The 23,774-nt window shown below is 44.5% G+C and overlaps 1 protein-coding gene and 1 long non-coding RNA gene across 5 annotated transcripts in view; both read left to right on the plus strand.

Moving 5' to 3' along the window:
* The first annotated feature begins 2,272 nt into the window (after window positions 1–2,272).
* On the plus strand, window positions 2,273–4,292 carry LOC141408642 (uncharacterized). The gene is made up of 2 exons (XR_012424607.1): window positions 2,273–2,360; window positions 4,022–4,292. It is a non-coding gene; the product is annotated as an uncharacterized lncRNA (long non-coding RNA).
* Window positions 4,293–7,037: 2,745 nt separating this feature from the next.
* HMGCL (3-hydroxy-3-methylglutaryl-CoA lyase) overlaps window positions 7,038–23,774 on the plus strand; it is a 41,572-nt gene continuing 24,835 nt past the window's right edge. For 3 of the 4 annotated variants that reach the window (XR_012424579.1, XM_045378212.2, XM_074017160.1), the window contains exon 1: window positions 7,038–7,609. The gene's annotated coding sequence lies outside the window, so the exon portion shown is untranslated. The remainder of the gene's footprint in view (window positions 7,610–23,774) is intronic. The other variant, XM_045378216.2, reaches the window with a different exon arrangement.

Genomic DNA, 23,774 nt, shown 5'->3' on the forward strand with positions numbered 1-23,774 from the left:
ACCAAAGAAGGCACCATTTGGGGAATTATATATTGAACCTTATAAGATGTAGCTTTTTTGGGTTTTTTTTTTTTTGAGACGGAGTCTTGCTCTGTCACCCAGGCTGGAGTGCAGCGGCGGGATCTCAGCTCACTGCAAGCTCCGCCTCCCGGGTTTACGCCATTCTCCTGCCTCAGCCTCCCGAGTAGCTGGGACTACAGGCGCCTGCCACCTCGCCCGGCTAGTTTTTTTGTATTTTTTAGTAGAGACGGGGTTTCACCGTGTTAGCCAGGATGGTCTCGATCTCCTGACCTCGTGATCCGCCCGTCTCGGCCTCCCAAAGTGCTGGGATTACAGGCTTGAGTCACTGCGCCCGGCCTAAAAAAAAAAAAAAAAAAAAAAAAAAGATGTAGCTTTAAAAATAAAAGCACCTCAGGAAAATATAGCATTAAATATTTATGTTAAAAAGAAGGCTGAGGCCGGGCGCGGTGGCTCACGCCTGTAATCCCAGCACTTTGGGAGGCCGAGGCGGGCGGATCACAAGGTCAGGAGATCGAGACCACGGTGAAACCCCGTCTCTACTAAAAATACAAAAAACTAGCCGGGCGAGGTGGCGGCACTTGTAGTCCCAGCTACTTGGGAGGCTGAGGCAGGAGAATGGCAGGAACCCAGGAGGCGGAGCTTGCAGTGAGCCGAGATCGCACCACTGCACTCCAGCCAGGGGAAGAGAGCGAGACTCCGTCTCCAAAAAAAAAAAAAAAAAAAGGCTGAAATGAAGGCCAGGTACAGTGGCTCACCCTTGTAATCCTAACACTTTGGGAAGGAGAGGTGGGTGGATTTCTTGAGTTCGGGAGTTCCAGACCAGCCTGGGCAACATAGCAAAACCCCACCTCTACAAAAAATACAAAAAGTAGCCAGGCGTGGTGGTGCACACCTGTAGTCTCAGCTATTTGGAAGGCTTAGGTAGGAGGATTGCTTGAGCCTGCGAGGTCAAGGCTGCAGTGAGCTGAGATCAGTCACACCACTGGACTCCAGCTTGGGTGACACATCAAGACCCCGTCTCTAAATAAATAAATAAAATTTAGAAAGCAAAAGAAGTAAAGGGATATAAGGAGCAGCAAGGATGAAACCAAACTGTCATTGTTCCCAGGTGATGAAACTCCACATAGAAAACTTCGAATAATATACAAATGAATCGTTAGAATTAATGAGATACTTTGGCAAGTTGTTGGATCAGAAACAAAAATCAATTGCATTTCTACAGTCCAGAAGCTAGTACAGTGAAAATATTCCATTTATCATAACAAAAGATATAAAGTAACTAAAATGAAATTAGCAAGAGTTGTGCAAGAAGCACCCAACCATTGCAACTCCAACGGCCCCAAGTTTCCAACTTCCATTTCCCAAAGGAAGGGGATGCAAGGGCGACAAGATGGTGCCAGATGGCCTCTCTCAGACCTTTTGGAGGTTTCTTGACCCAGCCTTGCTGACTTTGTGGAATGTATTGAGCAAATCCTGTTGAGTGAATCCACGAAAAATTCCAACTCCTGGCAAAATCTCAAAATTGCAGCCCTGGAAATGTTCTCAGCTCTTTTTTTTTCTTTTTCTTTTTTTTTCTTTTTTTTGAGACAGAGTCTCGCTCTCTTACCTAGGCTGGAGTGCATGGCATGATCTTGGCTCACTGCAACCTCTGCCTCCCAGGTTCAAGCGATTCACCTGCCACAGCCTCCCGAGTAGCTGGGATTACAGGCACACACCACCACACCTGGCTAATTTTTTTGTGTTTTTAGACAAGACGGGGTTTCGCCATGTTGACCAGGCTGGTCTTGAACTCCTGTCCTCAAGTGATCCGCCCACCTCGGCCTCCCAAAGTGCTGGGATTACAAGCGTGAGCCACCGCGCCCGGCAGTATCCAATGTCTTGAGTAAATCAACTTTGTTGGGTGTTATTCAAGAATGGCTGCTGTGAAAAGTTGGAGAAACTCCTTTCAAAATTTACTCCCAAATGTGTCCCTAATCCTTAAATATTCAATGTTGCATCCAATGACTCAAGTAAATCCACGCTATTTGATTTGATTGCAGTCTAGTTCCAAGAGAGACAGGTAGATCCAACTCCTTAAAAAATCAAATCCCAAACTGTGTTCCCATCTCTGAGAGCCAGACCGCATCTAATATCTGGAGTAAATCTGTGCTGCTGGACATGATTCCGGATTCTAGAATAGTTATGATGAAGATGAGTTAGGTTCAAGTTCTTACAAATCAAGGTCCAAGTTATGTTGTTTCCTTTCCCTAAGCAGGTGGAATAGGTCTGTGGAGAGTGACAGGCGCAGATGGTTTGCTGTGAAGACATGGATGGAACCCCCTACAAAATGGAGGTCCAAGGTGTGTCCTGGTTCTTAAACTTGAACTCCTGGCCTCAAGCCATCCTCCCACCTCCACCTTTCAAAGTGCTGGGATTATAAGCGTGAGCTACCATGCCTGACCCCAATTCTTAAGTCTTCCAGACTATATCAGATGTTGCTAATAAATCTATATCCAGTAAATCCATGTTGGAGGGTCTTCCACAATGGAAATAATAAATTGAATGCCTTAAAAGATTTGACCTCAACTCAAACGTCTAAAGTCATTCAGTGTTGAAATGACCAGGCAAGGTCAGGATGGATTGCAATGAAGAGTGGGTTGAACGCCTTATAAGGGCCCAGAGTGTGTCTCAACTCTTCAGCTAGCAACCTTGGGAGGCCGCTCATTCTCATTTGTCACAAAATCCCAGTGTGACAAACTATTTTTGCACTGCGCTTATCTTAGGAAGCTGTCAAAAGTGATGCATGCAATCTGTTAATGGGCTGGAAGTGTTCTAGCCATGGTTCCTAAAGGTAGAGGCAATCCTACCACGTGATGCAGCCAAGGAGACCTTCTCCAAGATCCAGACTCTGTACTAGTGAGGACTTCTTGGGCCTTAGGCCCAGTGACCAACCTCCAGCGGGCAGAAAGATTGAGTGGGCCTTTGAGACCCAAGTGACTGCATTGTCAGTCGTCTTAGGAAATTTCCCTCCCTTTATTTCATTATGTTCTTGCCTTTTAGAAAACAATTTTATTGAAATATAATTTATATGATAAAACTCATTCATTTAAAGTGTAGAATTCAATAGTTTTTAGTATGTTCACAGAATTGTCCAACCATCACCACAATAATTTTGGAATATTTTTGTCATCCCCAAAAGAAATTTCACACATTTTGGCAGTCACTCCCCATTTCCATGCAACAAATTTCCCAGCCCTAGACAATCATTAATCTACTTTCTCTATCTATGAATTTGCCTGTTTTGGGTACCTCATATAAATGGAATCGTACAATGTGTGGTCTTTTGTGTCAGGCTTCTTTCACACAGCGTATGTTTTCGAGGTTCACCCATGTTGTAACATACATCACATACTTTATTTTTATGACTTACTAATATTCCATCGTATGGACATACCATGTATTTATTGTATAGATTTTGGTTGTTTCTACTTTTGGATTAATTGTGAATAATGCTGCTGCAAACATCTGTGTACGAGTTTTTGTGTGGACATAATTTTTTTTTTTTTTTTTAAGAGACGGAGTCTTGCTCTGTCACCCAGGCTGGAGTGCAGTGACACAATCTTGGCTCACTGTAACCTCCACCTCCCAGGTTCAAGCCAATTCTTCTCCCTCAGCTTCCCAAGTAGCTGGGACTACAGGCGCATGCCACCATGCCTGGCTAATTTTTTTTTTTTTTTTTTTTTGTATTTTAGTAGAGGTGGGGTTTCACTGTGTTGCCCAGGCTGGTCTCGAACTCCCGAGCTCAGGTAATCTGCCTGCCTCAGCCTCCCAAAATGCTAGGATTACAGGCATGAGCCACCACGTCCGGCCATGGACATAATTTTTTATCTTAGGTAGACAGGGATCTTCAAAAAGTTCATGGAAAATGTATATAAGGAAAAAACTGCATTGTTTAAAATTCCTTTGCACCAAAATAAACTCATATCATGTCTGAAACAGGATCTACTTTTTTTATCCACAGCTATCTACATTTATATCATCATCGTCCATTGTTCTTGTCTACAGGGTGAGCACAACATTTTACCCCCGTGCCTGACAGACAGGCCAACCTGAACAGAAGCCTTCCCAGGCACCAGAGCAGAAGGGAAAATTTGTACACAGTTGCGAAGAACTTCACACTATTCCATCCCCTCTACTGCCACAGGATCTACTTTTAGGTACTAAGAAAAGAAAAAAGACATCAGTTTGAAAAGTGCCCCCATCAGAGCAACATGAATTCTGCTAAAATTGAAGCAATAACAAACATCAACATTTTTTTTTTTTTGAGGCGGTGCCTTGCTCTGTCATCCAGGCTTGAGTGCAGTGGTGCAATCATGGCTCACTACAACCTTCGCCTCCCAAGTTGAAGAGATTCTCCTGCCTCAGCCTCCCGAGTAGCTGGGATTACAGGCACTTGCCACCACGCCCAGCCAATTTTTTGTATTTTTAGTAGAGACAGGGTTTCACTAGGTTGGCAAGGCTGGTCTCGAACTCCTGACCTCAGGTGATCCACCTGTCTCGGCCACCCAAAGTGCTGGAATTACAGGTGTGAACCACCACACCCAGCCAAACATCAGATTTATGATGAAGCTTTGGTGGAGGAAGGTGAAATCACTGATGCTTTATGAAAAGTTTATGAGAACAATGCCTCAAATAAATCAGCAGTATACAAATGGACAACTTATTTTAAGAAAGGGTAAGACAATGTTGAAGGTGAGGCCTGCAGCAGCAGATTATCTATATCAATTTTCGAGGAAAAAATTCACTTTGTGCCCCAACTGAAGAGAACTGGCAATTAACAGCCCAAACAATAGCCAACATCATAGACATCTAATTGGTTCGGCTTACACAATTCTGACTGAAAAAGTTCAGCAAACTTTCCCATGAATGGGTGCTAAAAGTATTGCACCCAGATAGGCCAGGCGTGGTGGCCCATGCCTGTAATCCCAGCACTTTGGGAGACCAAGGCGGATGGATCACAAGGTCAGGGATTCAAGACCAACCTGGCCAATATGGTGAAACCCCGTCTCTACTAAAAACACAAAAATTAGCCGGCCGTAGTGGGGCTTGCCTGTAGTCCCAGCTACTCAGGAGGCTTAGGCAGAAGAATTGCTTGAACCCAGGGAGCCGAGATTATGCCACTGCACTCTAGCCTGGGCGACAAAGCAAGACTCCTCAAAAAAAAAAAAAAAAAAATATTGCACCCAGATCAGCTGCAGGCAAAAGCAGAGCTTGCTTTTATTTATTTATTTATTTAATAATTTTTTAGGCTAGGCATGGGGGCTCACTCCTGTAATCCCAGCACTTTGGGAGGCCGAGGCGGGCAGTTCACTTGAGGTCAGGAGTTCAAGACCAGCCTGGCCAACATGGTGAAACCCCATCTCTACTAAAAAAAATACACAATTAGCTGGGTGTGGTGGCACACACCTGTAATCCAGCTACTCAGGAGGCTGAGGCAGGAGAATCTCTTGAACCCAGAGGCAGAGGTTGCAGTGAGCCAAGATGGAGCCACTGCACTACAGCCTGGGCAACAAGAGTGAAACATTGTCTCAAATAATAATAATAATAACAACAAAATAATTTTTTAAAACTCACCACCTCAGCTTTATAAAGCAGAGCATTTATTTATTTATTTATTTATTTTAGGTGGAGTCTCGCTTTTGTCACCCAGGCTGGAGTGCAGTGGCACAATCTCGGCTCCCTGCAACTCCGCCTCCCAGGTTCAAGCAATTCTCCTGCCTCAGCCTCCTGAGTGGCTGGGATTACAGGCGTGTGCCACCATGGGCGACGAATTTTTGTATTTTTAGTAGAGACGGAGTTTCACCATGTTGGTCAGGCTGGTCTTGAACTCCTGACCTCAGGTGATCTGCCCGCCTTGGCCTCCCAATCACTTGAAACTGGGAGGAGGAGGTTTCAGTGAGCCGAGATTGTGCCACTGCACTCCAGCCTGGGCAACAGAGTGAGACTGGCTCAAAAACAAACAAAAAGGCCAGGGACAGGAGAATGGCGTGAACCCGGGAGGCGGAGCTTGCAGTGAGCCGAGATCGCGCCACTGCACTCCAGCCTGGGCGACAGAGCGAGACTCCGTCTCAAAAAAAAAAAAAATTAAATAAAATAAAAATAAAAATAAAAAAGGCCAGGGAGAGCTTCACCAAGTACTTCCCCAACTCACAACAATGCTCGTGACGGTTTTTGTTTGTTTGTTTGTTTGTTTGAGACAGAGTCTCCTTTGTCGCCCAGGCTGGAGGGCAGTAGTGCGATCTCGGCTCACTGCAAGCTCCGCCTCCCGGGTTCACGCCATTCTCCTGCCTCAGCCTCCCGAGTAGCTGGGACTACAGGCGCCCGCCACCACGCCCGGCTAATTTTTTGTATTTTTAGTAGAGATGAGGTTTCACCGCATTAGCCAGTATGGTCTCTATCTCCTGACCTCGTGATCCACCCGCCTTGGCCTCCCAAAGTGCTGGGATTACAGGCGTGAGCCACCGCGCCCGGCCTCCTGACTTCTTATTTTGTAATCTGTAATCTTAAAAAAAAAAATTTAAAGGGTACTCATTTTTCTTCAGTTAATAACACAAAAAAGACTGCATTGACATGGTTTAATTCCCAGGACCCTCGGCCCTTTAAGGATAGACTAAATGCATATCATAGCTTTACAAAAATGTCTTGCCCTTGATAGAGCTTATACTGAGAAATGAGGTTTATATTTTTTATCTTAATCTTTTGATTCCATTTTCCAGTAAGTTTTTAAAGTCCCCTCGTATACCTAGAAGCGAAATTACTGGGTCATATGGTAACTCTATGTTTAAATTATTTTGTTGTGATAAAATATATGTAACCTAAGACATGTCATTTTAAACATTTTTAAGTGTACAACTCAGTGGCATTACTTTCACAATGTTGTGCAACTGAAACGGGAAAAGTTCCTTTTCCCCCTCGCAGGGCGTGCGATGAGGGTGTGGCGCGCGGTGGGGGTGTGGCGCGCGGTGGGGGTGTGGCGCGCGGTGGGGGTGTAGCTCGCTTAGGTGCCTGGCTGCTCAAACCTCTAGGGGAGCGTACAGACAGGCAGGCTGTGGGCCTCCAACCCCAGGGCAGCACGTAGGGTTAGATGTTTACAGCTCCTGAAACCCCAGTGGGCGTGTGTTACAGGTTGCTCTTTTAGTTTTGCTGTCTATAGGCGGCTTGTGTTAACCAGCTCAATTAGACCCTCTACCTTGTCACAAAGACAGAGGGCTTTCTGTATCCCGGGTCCTTGCTCGGTGTACCGGAAGAATTGGATCACACCTGGGCTTAGAGAATGAGTGCAAGGTTTTATTAAGTGGAGATAGCTCTTGGCAGATGTTGGAAGCCAGAAGAGAGTGCAGTTGGAAGGTTTTCTCCTGCAGTCGGGCCACTGAGCAGCCCAGGACCCCCTTCGACGGTCCCAGCCAAACTCCGCGTCGTTCTGCTGGTCAGTGGCCTGCTGGCATGCCAGTGCCTGCTGATGTGCTCCTCTGGACGTCCAGCCGCCTGTGTGTTCCTCCACTGATGTGATCCTCTCCACGTCCGGCTACCTGTGTGTCTGCCTGCTAAGGTCTTGGGGTTTTTTATAGCACAGGATGGGGGCGTGGCAGGCCGGGTGGTCTTGGGAAATGCAACATTTGGGCAGGAAAACAAAAATGCCTGTCCTCACCTAAGTCTGGGGGGGTGGAGCCGTAGCCAGGGACCATGTCCTCACATCCTCCTCTACCCAGCACTTCCTTCCCTCCTTTCCATATTATTTATAGGGACCATGCTCTTCCCTTCCCAGCACTTCCTTTCGGTATCACAACTGTTACTGCAACCTATTTCTAAAATTTTTCATTACCCCAAACAGAAATTATATGACCATTAAGCAATAACTCACCATTCCTCTCCCTACACCACCCCAGCCGCTGGGAACCTCTAATCTACTTTCTGTCTTTATAAATTTGCTAGTCTAGATATTTTATATAAGTGGAATCATACAATATTTGTCATCTTATGTCTGGCTTATTTCACTTAGCATATTTCAAGGTTCACCCATGATGAAGCAGGTATCAAAATTTTACTCTTTTTTAAGGCTGAATAATACTTCATTGCATGTTTATCCGTTCGTCAGTTGATGGACATTTAAATTGTTTATGCCTTTTGGTTTTTGTGAATAATGCTGCAATGAACATTGGTGTACAAGTACGTGTTTGAGTTTCTGATTTTCAGTTCTTTTGGGTATATACCTAGGAGTGGAATTGCTAAGTCATATGGTGAGTCTGTGGTTAGCGTTTAGAGGAACCACCAAACTGTTTTCCACAACAGCCGTACCACTTTACATTCCCACTAGCAATGTATGAAGGTGCCAATTTCTCCACATTTTTGTCGACACTTGTTATTATCTATTTTTTAATTACAGCCATCCTAGTGGATGAGAAGATTCTTTTATTTTTAGGCCACTTCTTTTCAGTTATGATTTTCTAGGAAATTATCCATTTCAGCAAAGTTTTCAGATTTATTGTCCATAAATTTGTACAGTAAACATTTCAGTGTTGTTGTTGTTGTTATTGTTCTTTTTTTTTTTTTTTTTTTTGAGACGGAGTCTCGCTCTGTCATCCAGTCACCTAGGCTGGAGTGCAGTGGTGTGATCTCAGCTCACCGTAACCTCCACCTTCTGGGTTCAAGCAGTTCCCTGTCTCGGCCTCCCGAGTAACTGGGATTATAGGCGCCTGCCACCACCCCAGCTAATTTTTGTATTTTTTTTTTAAGTAGAGATGGGGTTTCACCATGTTGGGTCAGGCTGGTCTTGAACTCCTGACCTCGTGATCCACCTGCCTCAGTCTCCCAAATTGGTGGGGTTACAGGTGTGAGCCACCATGCCCAGCCTTCAGCGTTCTTCTAAAAGGCAGTAAACGGCCAGGCACAGTGGCTCATGCCCATAATCCCAGCACTTTGGAAGGCCAAGGCAGGTGGATTATCTGAGGTCAGGAGTTCAAGACCAGCCTAGCTAACATGGTGAAACCTCATCTCCGTTAAAAATACAAAAATTAGGCCGGGCGCGGTGGCTCAAGCCTGTAATCCCAGCACTTTGGGAGGCCGAGACAGGTGGATCACGAGGTCATGAGATCGAGACCATCCTGGCGAACACCGTGAAACCCCGTTTCTACTAAAAAATACAAAAAACTAGCCGGGCGAGGTGGCGGGCGCCTGTACTCCCAGCTACTCGGGAGGCTGAGGCAGGAGAATGGCGTAAACCTGGGAGGCGGAGCTTGCAGTGAGCTGAGATCCGGCCACTGCACTCCAGCCCGGGCTACAGAGCGAGACTCCGTCTCAAAAAAAAAAAAAAAAAAAAAAAAAAAATTAGCTCGACAGGCCGGGCGCGGTGGCTCACACCTGTAATCCCAGCACTTTGGGAGGCCGAGGCAGGCGAATCACAAGGTCAGGAGATCGAGACCACGGTGAAACCCTGTCTCTACTAAAAATACAAAAAATGAGCCGGGCGAGGTGGCGGGCGCCTGTAGTCCCAGCAACTCGGGAGGCTGGGGCAGGAGAATGGCCTGAACCCAGGAGGCGGAGCTTGCAGTGAGCCAGGATCACGCCACTGCACTCCAGCTTGGGCGACAGAGCAAGACTCCGTCTCAAAAAAAAAAAAAAAAAAAAATTAGTTCGACATGGTGGCACGCACCTGTGATCCCAGCTACTCAGGAGGCTGAAACAGGAGAATCATTTGAACCCGGAGGCACAGGTTGCAGTGAGCTGAGATCGCTCCACTGCACTCCAGCCTGGATGACAAAGCAAGACTCTCAAAAATAAAAAATAAATTTAAAAAGGGGAGTGGAGATAGCTCTTGGCAGATGTTGGAAGCCAGAAGAGAGTGGAGTAGGAAGGTTTTCCCCTGGAGTCGGGCCATTGAGCAGCCCGGGACCCCCTTCGACGTGCATGCCTTTTTTGTGATCTGTTGTGAAGCTTGTCAATTTTATTAGACTCAAAGAACCAAGTTTCTTTGTTGTTGTTGTTGTTGTTGTTGTTGTTGTTGTTGTTGGATGTTCCTCTTTGTTGTAATATTTTCTTATTTTACTCAAATTTCTACCTTTTCAGGCCAGGTGCGGTGGTTCATGCCTGAAATCCCAGCACGTCAGGAAGTTGAGGCAGGCAAATCGCTTGAGCCCAGGAGTTCATGGCGAGACCCCTCTCTACAAAAAAATACAAAAATTAGCTGGGTGTGATGGTGTGTGCCTGTAGTCCCAGCTACTCGAGAGACTAGGACAGGAGGATCACTTGAGCCCATGAGGTTGAGGCTTCAGTGAGCTGCGATCACACTACCACATTCTACTCTGGGCAACAGAGCAAGATGCTGTCTCAAAAAACAAACGAATTTCGACCTTGTATTTTGTCTTTTATTTTACTTACTTTTTGTCTGTTCTTTTTCTCACACCTTTTTCTTTTCATTTATTTTTATTTTTATTTTTTGAGATGGAATCTTGCTCCATCACCCAGGCTGCAGTGAGTAGCATGATCTCAGTTCACTGCAACCTCTGCCTTCCAGGTTCAAACGATTATCCTGCCTCAGACTCCCGAGTAGCTGTGACTACAGGCATACGCCAACATGCCCAGTTAATTTTTGTATTTTTAGTAGAGATGGGGTTTCACCATATTGGCCAGGCCAGTCTCAAACTCCTGACCTCAGGTGATCTGCCTGCCTCAGCCTCCCAAAGTGCTGGGATTACAGGCATGAGCCGCTGCACCCGGCCTCACATCTTGAGTTAGAAACTTCATTCGCTAATCTTCAACTACCTTTTCCAATACAAGCATTTGTCTTTTAATATATTTCCATTATCATTCTAAGTATATTATAATTTCTTTCTTTCTTTGTTTTTTTTTTTTTTTTTTTTTTTTTGGAGATGGACTCTCGCTCTGTTACCCAGGCTGGAGTGCAGTGGTGTGATCTCGGCTCACTGCAACCTCCGCCTCCTGAGTTCAATTAATTCTCCTGCCTCAGCCTCTGTAGTAGCTGGGATTACAGGCATCAGCCACCAGGCCCCAACTAATTTTTGTATTTTTAATAGAGATGGGGTTTTGCCATGTTGGTCAGGCTGGTCTTGAATTCCTGACCTCAAGTGATCCACCCTTCTCAGCCTCCCAAAGTGCTGGGATTACAGGCGTGAGCCACCACACCTGACCTATTATAATTTCTTTCTTTTCCTTCCTTTTTTTTTTTTTTTTTTTTTTGAGACCAAGTCTTGCTCTTGTTGCCCAGACTGGAGTGCAATGGCACAATCTTGGCTCACTGCAACCTCCACCTCCGCCTCCCGGGTTGAAGCAATTCTCCTGCTTTAGCCTCCCAAGTAGCTGGGATTACAGGCACCTGCTACCACGCCCAGCCAACCTTTTGTATTTTCAGTAGATACAGGGTTTCACTATGTTGGCCAGGCTGGTCTCGAACTCCTGACCTCAGGAGATCCACCTGCCTCGTCCTCCCAAAGCGCTGGGATTACAGGATTGAGCCACCGCGCCCGGCCTCAGATTGCATTTCTAATGGACAACAGCAAATCTCTGTTTACAGCTTTTCCTTAACAACAGCAGATGACCTCTCTTCTGCAAGTGGGAATAATAAAGTTTAAATCGCAACATCTGCCTTTCTGCAAATGCTGTGAGAGCAATAGCAGACTTTTTACATTAGTGGAACTTAGTCAGTGTGAACTTTTATGAACGTTTATGATATTCTAGGCCATAAAGCAAATTGCAAAAAATTGGTGACATACATATCCTATTAACCATAGTTAATGACAAATGGATAACTGTGTGTGTGTGTGTGTGTGTGTGTGTGTGTGTGTGTGTGTGTGTGGGTTAGAGACAGAGTCTTTCTCTGTCACCCAGGCTGGAGTGCAGTGGCACAATCACAGCTCACTGCAGCCTTGAGCCTTTGGGTTAAAGCGATCCTCCTACCTCAGCTTCCAGCGTAGCTGGGATGACAGGGACATGCCACCATGCCCAGCTCAATTTTTTGTTTTGTATTTTTTGTAGAGATGGGGGTCTTACTATGTTGCCCAGGCTGGTCTTGAACTCCTGGGCTCAAGTGATCCTCTCACCTTGGCATCTCAAAGTGCTGGGATTACAGGAATGAGCCACCATACCCAACTGGATAACTCATGTTAAGAGGAGACAAGATTATGTTGAAAATGAAGCCCACAGGCTGGGCGCGGTGGCTCAAGCCTGTAATCCCAGCACTTTGGGAGGCCGAGACGGGCGGATTACGAGGTCAGGAGATCGAGACCATCCTGGCTGACCCGGTGAAACCCCGTCTCTACTAAAAAATACAAAAAACTAGCCGGGCCAGGTGGCGGGCGCCTGTAGTCCCAGCTACTCTGGAGGCTGAGGCAGGAGAATGGCGTGAACCCGGGAGGCGGAGCTTGCAGTGAGCTGAGATTGTGCCACTGCACTCCAGCCTGGGCGACAGAGCGAGACTCCGTCTCAAAAAAAAAAAAAAAAAAAAAAAAAAGAAATGCAATCTGAGGCCAGGCATAGTGGCTCATGCCTGTAATTGCAGCACTTTGGGAGGCCGAGGTGGGGGGATCACCTGAGGTCGGGAGTTTGAGACCGGCCTGACCAACATGGTGAAACCCCATCTCTACTAAAAATACAAAAATTAGCCAGGTGTAGTGGTGGACACCTGTAGTCCCAGCTATTCGGGAGGCTGAGACAGGAGAATTTCTTGAACCCGGGAGGTGGAGGTTGCAGTGAGCCAAGATCACACCACTGCACTCCTGCCTGGTGACAAAGCAAGATTCCGTCTCATTACAAAAAAAAAAATTTAGAAAGAAAGAAAAAGTCCTGGGAAAAAAACCTATTACCATAAAATCTGAAGGTCTGAGAAAGGTGCACGGAATTGTGGTGAATCTTATTTACTACTGCGGTCTCAGCACCTAGCACCAAGTTGTGCCTTAGTCACAGCAGCCATCTCTTTCAGTAGTTTGGAGAAAAAGGAAGAGGAAAGAGGGAATAGTGTTAGCATGTAGCAAAGAAAGCATTCTCTAGGGTCAGATTTGGGTCTGAACTTACCTACCATACATGATCTTAGAAAAGTTATCTAATGTCTCTTAAGCCTCCGTTTCCTCATCTCTCAGATGGAAAGAGAAATATTTATGTTGCAGAGTTTGATAACTCATGAAAAGTTACTATATATCACAACCAATGTAGAAAAGATACTAAATAAATGGTAGCTGCTATTGTTAATAATTATTGTAAGCTTTGTAACTGAAGGTGGGTTACAATGCAAAAAAGGAAACATCTTGGTTAAAATAAGATTCCAGCTAAGGGTGACCCTGAGCCAAGTCTCTTACAGTTGCTAACATTACTCTTTCAGTATTTACTTAATGCCACCAAATGTGCCTGGTATTGGAGACACCACATTCAACAACCAGGTAAAGTCTCTGCCTTTTAGTTTAGACATTTGCCTCAGAGCTGTGCTTGTAAATTATTTACTTTTGCAGAATTTGCCAACAAGGGCTTTTAGGGGGCAAACGGGAAGGAGGGAAGCCTCGTGTCTGTGACAATTAGGAGTACTAGGGACTGGGGAGCTGGCAAGGGTATGCCTCCCCTAAGTCTTTTTTTTTTCTTATGCAGTTACTTATTTTTTTTATTGTGGTAAAATACATATAGCATAAAGTTTACCATTTTAACTCAGTGCCATTAAGTATATTCACATTGTTATATAACCATCTCCACTAACCAGAACTCCTTCATACCCCAAACTGAAATTCTATACCCATTAAACAATAACTCCCAATTTCTTTCCACTCCCAGCCCCCGATAACTACTATTCAACTTTCTTTTTCTATGAATTTGACTATCATAAGTCCTCATTGTAATAGTTAGGATTCTCCAGAGAAACAAAACCAATAAAATATATAGGCCGGATGCAGTGGCTCACGCCTGTAATCCCAACACTTTTGGAGGCTGCTGGAGCACCTGAGGTCAGGAGTTCAAGACCAGCCTGGCCAACATGGTGAAACCCCGTCTCTATTTTAAAAATACAAAAATTAGCCAGGCATGGTGTTGGGTGCCTGTAGTCCCAGCTACTCGGGAGGCTGAGGCAGGAGAATTGCTTGAACCCAGGAGGTGGAGGTTGCAGTGAGCCAAGATCACGCCGCTGCACTCCAGCCTGGGCAACAAGAGCAAAATTCCATCTCAAAAAAAAAAAAAATATATATATATATATGTTATATGTATATATATATATGAAATATCATGATCTGGTGTCAGCAAGCTGGAGACCAAAAAAAGCCAGTGAGGTGTAGCTACAGTGGAAGCCCAGGGGCCTGAGAACAAGGGGAGCCAACGGTGTAGTGTAAGTCCCAGTCTGAATGCAGAAGAGATAATTCTTTCCCCACCTTTCTGTTCTATTCAGGCCTTCGAAGGATTGGATGATGCCCCCTACATTGAAGGAGTAATCTGCTTTACTCCCTCTACTGATTCAAATGCTAACCTCATTCAGAAAAACCCTCACAGACACACCCAGAAATAATGTGTAGTCAAATATTTGGATACCCTGTGGCCTAGTCAAGTTGACACATAAAATTAACCATCACACCCACATAAGTAGAATCATGAAATTTGCCCTTTTGTGTCTGGCTTAGCAGAATACTTTTAAGGTTTATTCATGTTGTAACATGTATCAGAATTGTTTATATATATGTGTGTGTGTGTGTATATATATATGTGTGTGTGTATGTGTGTGTGTGTATATATATATATATATATATATTTTTTTTTTTTTTTTTTTGAGACAGAGTCTCGCTTTGTCGCCCAGGCTAGAGTGCAGTGGCACCATCTTGGCTCACTGCAAGCTCCGCCTCCTGGGTTCACGCCATTCTCCTGCCTCAGCCTCCGAGTAGCTGGGACTACAGGCGCCCACCACCTCGCCTGGCTAGTTTTTTGTTTTTTTTTTTAGTAGAGACAGGGTTTCACCGTGTTAGCCAGGATGATCTCGATCTTCTGACCTCATGATCCGCCCGTCTCGGCCTCCCAAAGTGCTGGGATTACAGGCTTGAGCCACCGTGCCCGGCCAGAATTGTATATATTTTTAAGAATGAGTAACTATTGTAGGTATACAGCACATTTTGTTCATCCATTTATCTGTTAATGAACATGTGGGTTCTTTACACCTTTTGACCATCACAGATAATGTTACTAAGGAAAGAGACCACTGCTACTCCTGGCTGCTCTCCTCCCCACACCTTGCCTAGTTCACAAGACAGGAGGAAGGAGAGAAAGCAAAAAGTTAGAAAGAAACAAAAGATAAATAGCCAGACAACCTTGGCACCACCACCCGGCCTTAGGAGTTAAAAAAAGTAATAATAATATCAACTCCTGACCTAAACTGCTTGTGTTATCTGTAAATTCCAGACACGGTATGAAAAAAAGCATTGTAAAACTTTTTGTTCTGTTAGCTGATGCATGTAGCCCCCAGTCACGTTTCCCAGGCTTGCTCGATTTATCACGACCCTTTCACGTGGACCCCTTAAAGTTGTAAGCCTTTAAAAAGGCCAAGAATTTCTTTTTCGAGGAGCTCGGCTCTTAAGACTCAAATCTGCTGAGGCTCCCGGCCGAATAAACCACTTCCTTCTTTTTTTTTTTTTTTTTTTTTGAGACGGAGTCTTGCTCTGTCACCCAGGCTGGAGTGCAGTGGCCGGATCTCAGCTCACTGCAAGCTCCGCCTCCCGGGTTTACGCCATTCTCCTGCCTCAGCCTCCCGAGTAGCTGGGACTACAGGCGCCCGCCACCTCGCCCGGCTATTTTTTTTGTATTTTTTTTAGTAGAGACGGGGTTGTGGCCGGATCTCAGCTCACTGCAAGCTCCGCCTCCCGGGTTTGCGCCATCCTCCTGCCTCAGCCTCCAGAGTAGCTGGGACTATAGGCGCCCGCCACCTCGCCCGGCTATTTTTTTGTATTTTTTAGTAGAGACGGGGTTTCACTGTGTTAGCCAGGATGGTCTCGATCTCCTGACCTCGTGATCCGCCCGTCTCGGCCTCCCAAAGTGCTGGGATTACAGGCTTGAGCCACCGCGCCCGGCCCACTTCCTTCTTTAATCCAGTGGATGAGGAGTTTTGTCTGTGGCTTGTCCTGCTATGTTACTATAAGCCACATTATTGCTCATTATATTAGACAGGGTTCTCCAGAGAAACAGAACCAATAGGAGATCATATATAACAAGTATATTATATATACATATATATTATATATAAATATTTTATATAAAAATATATAATTATAAATAAAATATAAATATATAATATATGATATAATTATGTAATTTGTTATATAATTTATAAATATATTAATATTAATACATTAAAATTATATATGTAAATTTATATATGCATAAAAGCTACTCAGGAGGCTGAGGTGGGAGGATCACCTGAGCCCAGGGAGGTGAAGGCTTCAGTGAGCTGCGATTGCACCACTGCACTCCAGCCTAGGTTTCACAGTGAGACCCTGTCTCAAAAAAAAAAACATAGGCTGGGCGCGGTGGCTCACGCCTGTAATCCCAGCACTTTGGGAGGCCAAGGTGGACAGATCACTTGAGGTCAGCAGTTCAAGACCAGCCTGACCAACATAGTGAAACCCCATCTCTACTAAAAATACAAAAATTAGCCAGGTGTGGTGGTGTGTGCCTGTAATCCCAGCTACTCAGGAGGCTGAAGCATGAAAAATTGCTTGAACCCAGGAGGCGGAGGTTGCAGTGAGCTGAGACTGCACCACTGCACTCCAGCCTGGGCGACAGAGTGAGACTCAGTCTCAATAAATAAATAAATAAATAAATAAATAAATAAATAAAACAAAAATAAAAACAAACATTACCATATGATCCAGGAATTTCACTTCTAGAAATACACTGAAAATAATTGAAAACAGGAAATTAAACAGATATTCACATACCAATAATGTTGCTATGTTTGCTCATAAATATATATTCTTGTATACACAGAATAAATATATATTTATATGTAAACTGATATAACAATACAAATGTTGCTATTTTGCTCATAAATATATATTCTTGTATATACAGAATATAAATAAATATATATTTATAAATAAATTTATATTCTATACATTCTATATATAAATATATATTTATAAATATATTTATATTCTGTATATACAAGAATATGTATTTATGAGCAACATAGCAACAGTATTGGTATATGTATATATGTTTAATTCCCTATTTTCAATTATTTTGGGTATATTCCTAGAGGTGAAATTCCTGGATCATATGATAATTTTTATTTTTATTTTTTATATTTTGTCAGACAGGGTCTCACTATCGCCTAGGCTGGAGTGCAGTGGTGCAATCACAGCTCACTGCAGCCTCCACCTCCCAGGCTCAGGTGATCCTCCCACCTCAGCCTCCTGAATAGCTTGGACTACAGACATGTGCCACCACACTGGGGTAATTTTTGGTTTTTTTGTTTTGTTTTGTTTTGTTTTGAGACAGAGTCTCGCTCTGTCGCCCAGGCTGGAGTGCAGTGGCACGATCTCCGCTCACTGCAAGCTCCATTTGCCAGGTTCACGCCATTCTCCTGCCTCAGCCTCCCAAGTAGCTGGGACTACAGGCACCCGCCACCACACCTGCCTAATTTTTTGTATTTTTAGTAGAGATGGGGTTTCACCGTGTTAGCCAGGATGGTCTCGATCTCCTGACCTTGTGATCCGCCCACCTCGGCCTCCCAAAGTGCTGGGATTACAGGCGTGAGTCACCGCGCCCAGCCCAATTTTTGTGTTTTTTGTAGAGATGAGGTTTATTATGTTACCCAGACTGGTCTTGAACTCCTAAGCTGAAGTGATCCACCTACTTTGGCCTCCCAAAATACTAGGATTACAAGTGTGAGCCCCTGCACCTGGCTGTTAATTCTATGTTCAATGTTTTGAGGTATACTGTTTTTCACAGTGGTGGCACCTTTTACATTTTCATCAGCAATGCACCAGTGTTCTAATATCTCTACATCCTTGCTAGCAATTGTTATTTTTCAGGGTTTTGTTTTAAAAAGTGTCATAGCCATTGTAGCTGGTATGAAGTGGTATCCCTTTCTAGCTTTGATTTGCATTTCCCTAATGATTAGTGATGTTGAGCAGCTTATGTGCTTATCAGTCATTTGTATATCTTCTTTGGAGAAATCTCTGCTCATGCCCTTGCCCATTTTGGGGTCGGTTTTTTTTGTTGTTGTTGAGCTTTAAGAGTTCTTTATATATTCTGGATATGAAGCCCTTATCAGATACCTGATTTGCAAATATTTTCTCCCATTCTGTGGGTTGCCTTTTCACTCTGTGAGTAGTGTCCTTTGATGCACAAAACTTTTTAATTTTGATGAAATCTCATTTATTAATTTTTTTCTTTTCTTCTTCTTTTTTTTTTTTTTTTTTTGAGACAAAGTCTTGCTCTGTTGCCCAAACTGGAATGCAGTGGTGTGACCTTGGCTCACTGCAACTTCCCTGTCCAGGCTCAAGAGATCCTCCCACTTCAGCCTCTGGAGTATCTGGGACTACAGGTGTGCATGCCACCATGCCCAGTTAATTTTTGTTGCAGAGATGAGGTTTCATCATACTGCCCAGGCTGACCTTAATTCATGGGCTCCAGTGATCCTCCCGCCTCAGCCTTCCAAAGTGCTGGGATTACAGGCATGAGCCACCAAGCCTGGCCAATTTTTATTCTTTTGTTGCCTGTGTTTTTGGTGTAATATCTAAGAAATTATTGCCAGATCCAATGCTGTGAAGCTCTTTCCCCTTTATATTTTTTCTTTTTAAAAAATCAACTTTTGGCCGGGCGCGGTGGCTCAAGCCTGTAATCCCAGCACTTTGGGAGGCCGAGACGGGCGAATCACGAGGTCAGGAGATCGAGACCATCCTGGCTAACACGGTGAAACCCCGTCTCTACTAAAAAATAGAAAAAACTAGCCGGGCGAGGTGGCGGGCGCCTGTAGTCCCAGCTACTGGGGAGGCTGAGGCAGGAGAATGCCGGGAACCCGGGAGGCGGAGCTTGCAGTGAGCCGAGATCACGCCACTGCACTCCAACCTGGGCGACAGAGCGAGACTCCGTCTCAAAAAAAAAAAAAAAAAAAAAATCAACTTTTATTTTAGATACAGGAGGTACCTGTGCGGGTTTGTTACGTGGGTCTCTTGCATCCAGGTGGAGAGTACCCAATAGGTAGTTTTTCAAGCCATTCCCCCTCCCTACCCCATTCCCAGTAGTCTGCAATGTCTATTGTTCCCCCGCCCTTTTTTTTTTTTTTTTTTTGAGATGGAGTCTCCATCTGTCACCAGGCTGGAGTGCAGTGGTGCGATCTTGGCTCACTGCAACCTCCACGTCCAGGGTTCAAGCGATTCTCCTGCCTCAGCCTCCTGAGTAGCTGGGACTACAGGCACGCGCCACCATGCCCAGCTAATTTTTGTATTTTTAGTAGAGACGGGGTTTTACCATGTCGGCCAGGATGGTCTCGATCTCTTGACATCGTGATCCGCCCACCTCGGTTTCCCAAAATGCTGGGATTACAGGCATGAGCCACTGCGTCCAGCCTTGTTTTGTTTTTTGAGACAGTCTCACTCTGTTGCCCAGGTTGGAGTACAGTAGCACAATCTCAGCTCACTGTAGCCTCCACCTCCTGAGTTCAAGTTATTCTCCTGCCTCAGCCACCCAATTATCTGGAATTACAGGTGCCTGCTACCATACCTGGCTAATTTTTGTATTATTAGTAGAGATGGGGTTTCACCATGTTGGCCAGGCTGGTCTCAAACTCATGAGCTCAAGTGATCCACCCATCTCAGCCTCCCAAAGTGCTGGGGTTACATCCGTGAGCAACCACGCCTGGCCTATTGTTCCCATGGTTATGTCTATGTGTGCTCAATGTTTAGCTCCCACTTATAAGTGAGAACATGTGGTATTTGGTTTTCTGTTCCTGAGTTAATTCACTTAGGATTATAGCCTCCAGCTCCATCCATGTTGCTGCAAAGAACATGATTTCATTGTTTTTTATGACTGTGCCTTTTCCCCTACATTTTCTTCCAAGAGTCTTATAGTTTTCGTTCTTATGGTTAGGCCTTTTACCCATTTTGAGTTAGGTTTTGTATATGGTATCAGGTAAGGGTCCAACTTTATTCTTTCACATGTGGATATCTAGTTTTCACAGCATAATTTATTTACAAAGGCTGTCTTTCCCCATGGAATGATTTTGGCACCTTTGTCAAAAATCACTTGACCGTATATACAAGAGTTTGTATCTGGGCTCTCTATTTTACTTCATTGGTCTACGTCTGTCTTTATTTCAGTACCACACTCTTTTGTTTACTATGGTAAGGTTTGAAATCAGGAAGTTTGAGTCCTCCAACTGTCCTTTTTCAAGATTGTTTTGGCCATTCAAGGGCCATTGAGATTCCATGAGAATTTTAGGATGAATGTGTCTATTTCTGCAAAAAAATCCTTGGGATTTTAATAGGGAATGCATTCAACCTGTAGATCATTTTGGATAGTATTAACATTTTAACAATATTAAGTCTTCTTGGCCAGGTGCTGGGACTCACATCTTTAATCTCAACACTTTGAGGCGCCAAGACAAGAAAGATCACTTGAGCCCAGGAGTTCAAACCAGCCTGGGCAACATGGCAAGACCCTCGTTGGTGCAAAAAATGTAAAACTTAACTGGGTGTGATGGCGCACGCACCAGTGGTCCTGGCTACTCAGGAGGCTGAGGTCGGAGGATGGCTTGAGTGCAGGAGGTTGAGGCTACAGTGAGCTATGATTGCACTATTACACTCCAGCCTGGTCAAGAGAGTGAGTGAGACCCCATCTAAAAAAAAAAAAAAAAAAAAAGGCCGAGTGTGGTGGCTCACACCTGTAATCCCTGCACTTTGGGGAGGCCAAGGAGGGTGGATGACTTGAGTTAAGGAGTTGGAGACCAGCCTGGCCAACATGGTGAAACCCTGTCTCTACTAAAAGTACAAAAATTAGCCAGGCATGGTGGCAGGTGCCTGTAATCCCAGCTACTCGGGAGGCTGAGGCAGGAGAATTGCTTGAACCCAGGAGGTAGAGGTTGCAGTGAGCCGAGATTGAGCCACTGCACTCCAGCCCGGGCAACAGAGTGAGACTCTGTCTCAAAAAAATAATAAATAAATATTAAAAATTTTAAAAACAAAACAAAAGCAAACAAACTAAAAAACAGTATTAAGCATTCCAATTCATGAACATGGGATGTCCTACCACTATGTCTTCTTTAATTTTTTTCACCAATGGTTTATAATTTTCAGTATACAAGTCTTGAAAGTCATATTTTTTTTTTTTTTGAGACGGAGTCTTGCTCTGTCACCCAGGCTGGAGTGCAGTGGCCAGATCTCAGCTCACTGCAAGCTCCGCCTCCCGGGTTCACACCATTCTCCTGCCTCAGCCTCCCGAGTAGTTGGGACTACAGGCGCCCGCCACCTCGCCCGGCTAGTTTTTTGTATTTAGTAGAGACGGGGTTTCACCGTGTTAACCAGGATGGTCTCGATCTCCCGACCTCGTGATCCGCCCGTCTCGGCCTCCCAAAGTGCTGGGATTACAGGCTTGAGCCACCGCGCCCGGCCGAAAGTCATATTTTAAATAATACCATACCAGTATGTTTGGGCCAACTGCAGCCCTCTAGCACAGGTTTAAGAATTCTGTGGGTAATGCTCTGAGTGTCATGATAGAGAAAATTTCCAGTGCTGCTGAAACCTAACAGAATATGTATCATGTCTTGTCTTTTCTTTAGATAAAATCTGAGCTCCTTTAAGTCAAGGAAAGTGCCTTCTCTGCCTTTCCTGAGAATACCAAAGACACACCAATTAGCATCCACCCAGTAACTATTTAAAAATGCAAATTTAGTCAGATTTCCTTGCTCTAAACCATTCAAAATCACTGCTATTAGGACAGCTGTTATTAGTGTGTTCACCAAAACCCTGCGGGACAGTTCCTGCCAAACTCTCCAGTCTTAGTAGGAAGTCCCCTTCCTACTCCCTCCCCGCTCTCCAATCAGTCCAGCCTTCTTTTCATCTTGCTAAAAAGATGTTTTCAAACATTCCTGAGTGCAGCCCTCAGAAAGAAATTTATTTTACATTGCAACCCTGTTGATATATATAATGAACAAAAGTTTTGCAAAGCAGTATTTAGCTTTACTACTTTTATACATTGTATTCTAATATTTTTCTTATTTATTGTATAGACTTGGGGTCTCACTTTATTGGCCAGAGTGGTCTTCAAGTCCTGACCTCAAGTGATCCTCTCACCTCAACCTCCCACAGTGCTGGGATTACAGGTGTAAGCCACCGAACCCAGCCTTTTCTCTTTTATTATTTATTATTTTTATTTTTTAGATCATTCTTTTATAGAGCAATATTTTATATTCTGGGCCTGGAACAGTGGCTCACACCTGTAATCCCAGCACTTTGGGAGGCCGAGGAGGGTGAATTGCTTCAGCCTAGGAGTTTGAGACGAGCCAGGCCAACATGGTGAAACGCCCCCATCTCTACTAAAAATACAAACGTTATCCAGGCACAGTGATGGGCACTTGTAATTCCAGCTACTTCAGAGGCTGAGGCAGGAGAATCACTTGAACCCTGAAGGCAGAGGTTGCAGTGAGCCAAGATCACGCCACTGCACTCCAGCCTGGGCAACAGAGTGAGACTCTGTCTCAATCAATCAATCAACAAAATTCTAGTTATTTATTTTTAAAAAAAGTTTGTACCTGCTAAATTGATACTGTGACCAGTTAGTGGGGTACAACATATAGTTTGAAAAACAGTGCTCTGACTTGGGGCAGTGGCTCTCACCTGTAATCGCAGAATTTTGGGAGGCCAAGGCAGGTGGACCACCTGAGGTCAGGAATTTGAGACCAGCCTGGCCAACATGGTGAAACCCCGTTTCTACTAAAAACGCTAAAATTAGCCGGGCGTGGTGGCGCACACCTGTAATCCCAGCTACTCGGGAGACTGAGGCATGAGAAGCTCTTGAACCTGGGAGGTGGAGGTTGCAGTAAGCCGAGATCGCGCCACTGCACTCCAACCTGGGTGACAGAGTGAGACTCCATCTCAAAAAACAAAAAACAAAACAAAAACAAAAAACCAAACACCAAAACAAAACAAAACAAAAAACAGTATTCTAAGCATTTTCTTTGCCTCAGGGCCATTGTGAATGCTACACCATCTGGAAAGTTTTTCTTGTATTCTCTTCACCTGGATAGATTTCTTTTTTCAGCCTTTCAGAAAGTACACCTAGATAGATCTTAATCATTTTTTTAAGGTGTGAAAGTCTAAGGATGTCCGACTCTCTGGAGCTGCCTGCCTGTGTTTGAATCCTGAAGATAGTGATGTGTGACTTAATACGTGCTAAGAATTCGGAACAGTGAGTGGCGAATCGTAAAGCTGCTTCTTATAGTGCAAGTTAGAAATGACACGACTGTTTGTGTAACTATGAATATCTGTCTCTTCACACCTCCCACACTCTAAGCACAAGAAGCCACAGAATTTGGTTAATTTTTGTTCATGTTTTTGTTTGGTTGGTTGGTTTTGAGTTTTTTGTTTGTTTTTTTTGTTGTTGTTGTTGTTTTTTTTTTTTGAGACGGAGTCTCACGCTGTTGCCCAGGCTGGAGTGCAGTGGCGCGATCTCGGCTCACTGCAAGCTCCGCCTCCTGGGTTCACGCCATTCTCCTGCCTCAGCCTCCTGAGTAGCTGGGACTACAGGCG

Source organism: Macaca fascicularis, chromosome 1 (genome assembly GCF_037993035.2).
Source record: "Macaca fascicularis isolate 582-1 chromosome 1, T2T-MFA8v1.1".
Classification (NCBI taxonomy): Eukaryota; Metazoa; Chordata; class Mammalia; order Primates; family Cercopithecidae; genus Macaca; species Macaca fascicularis.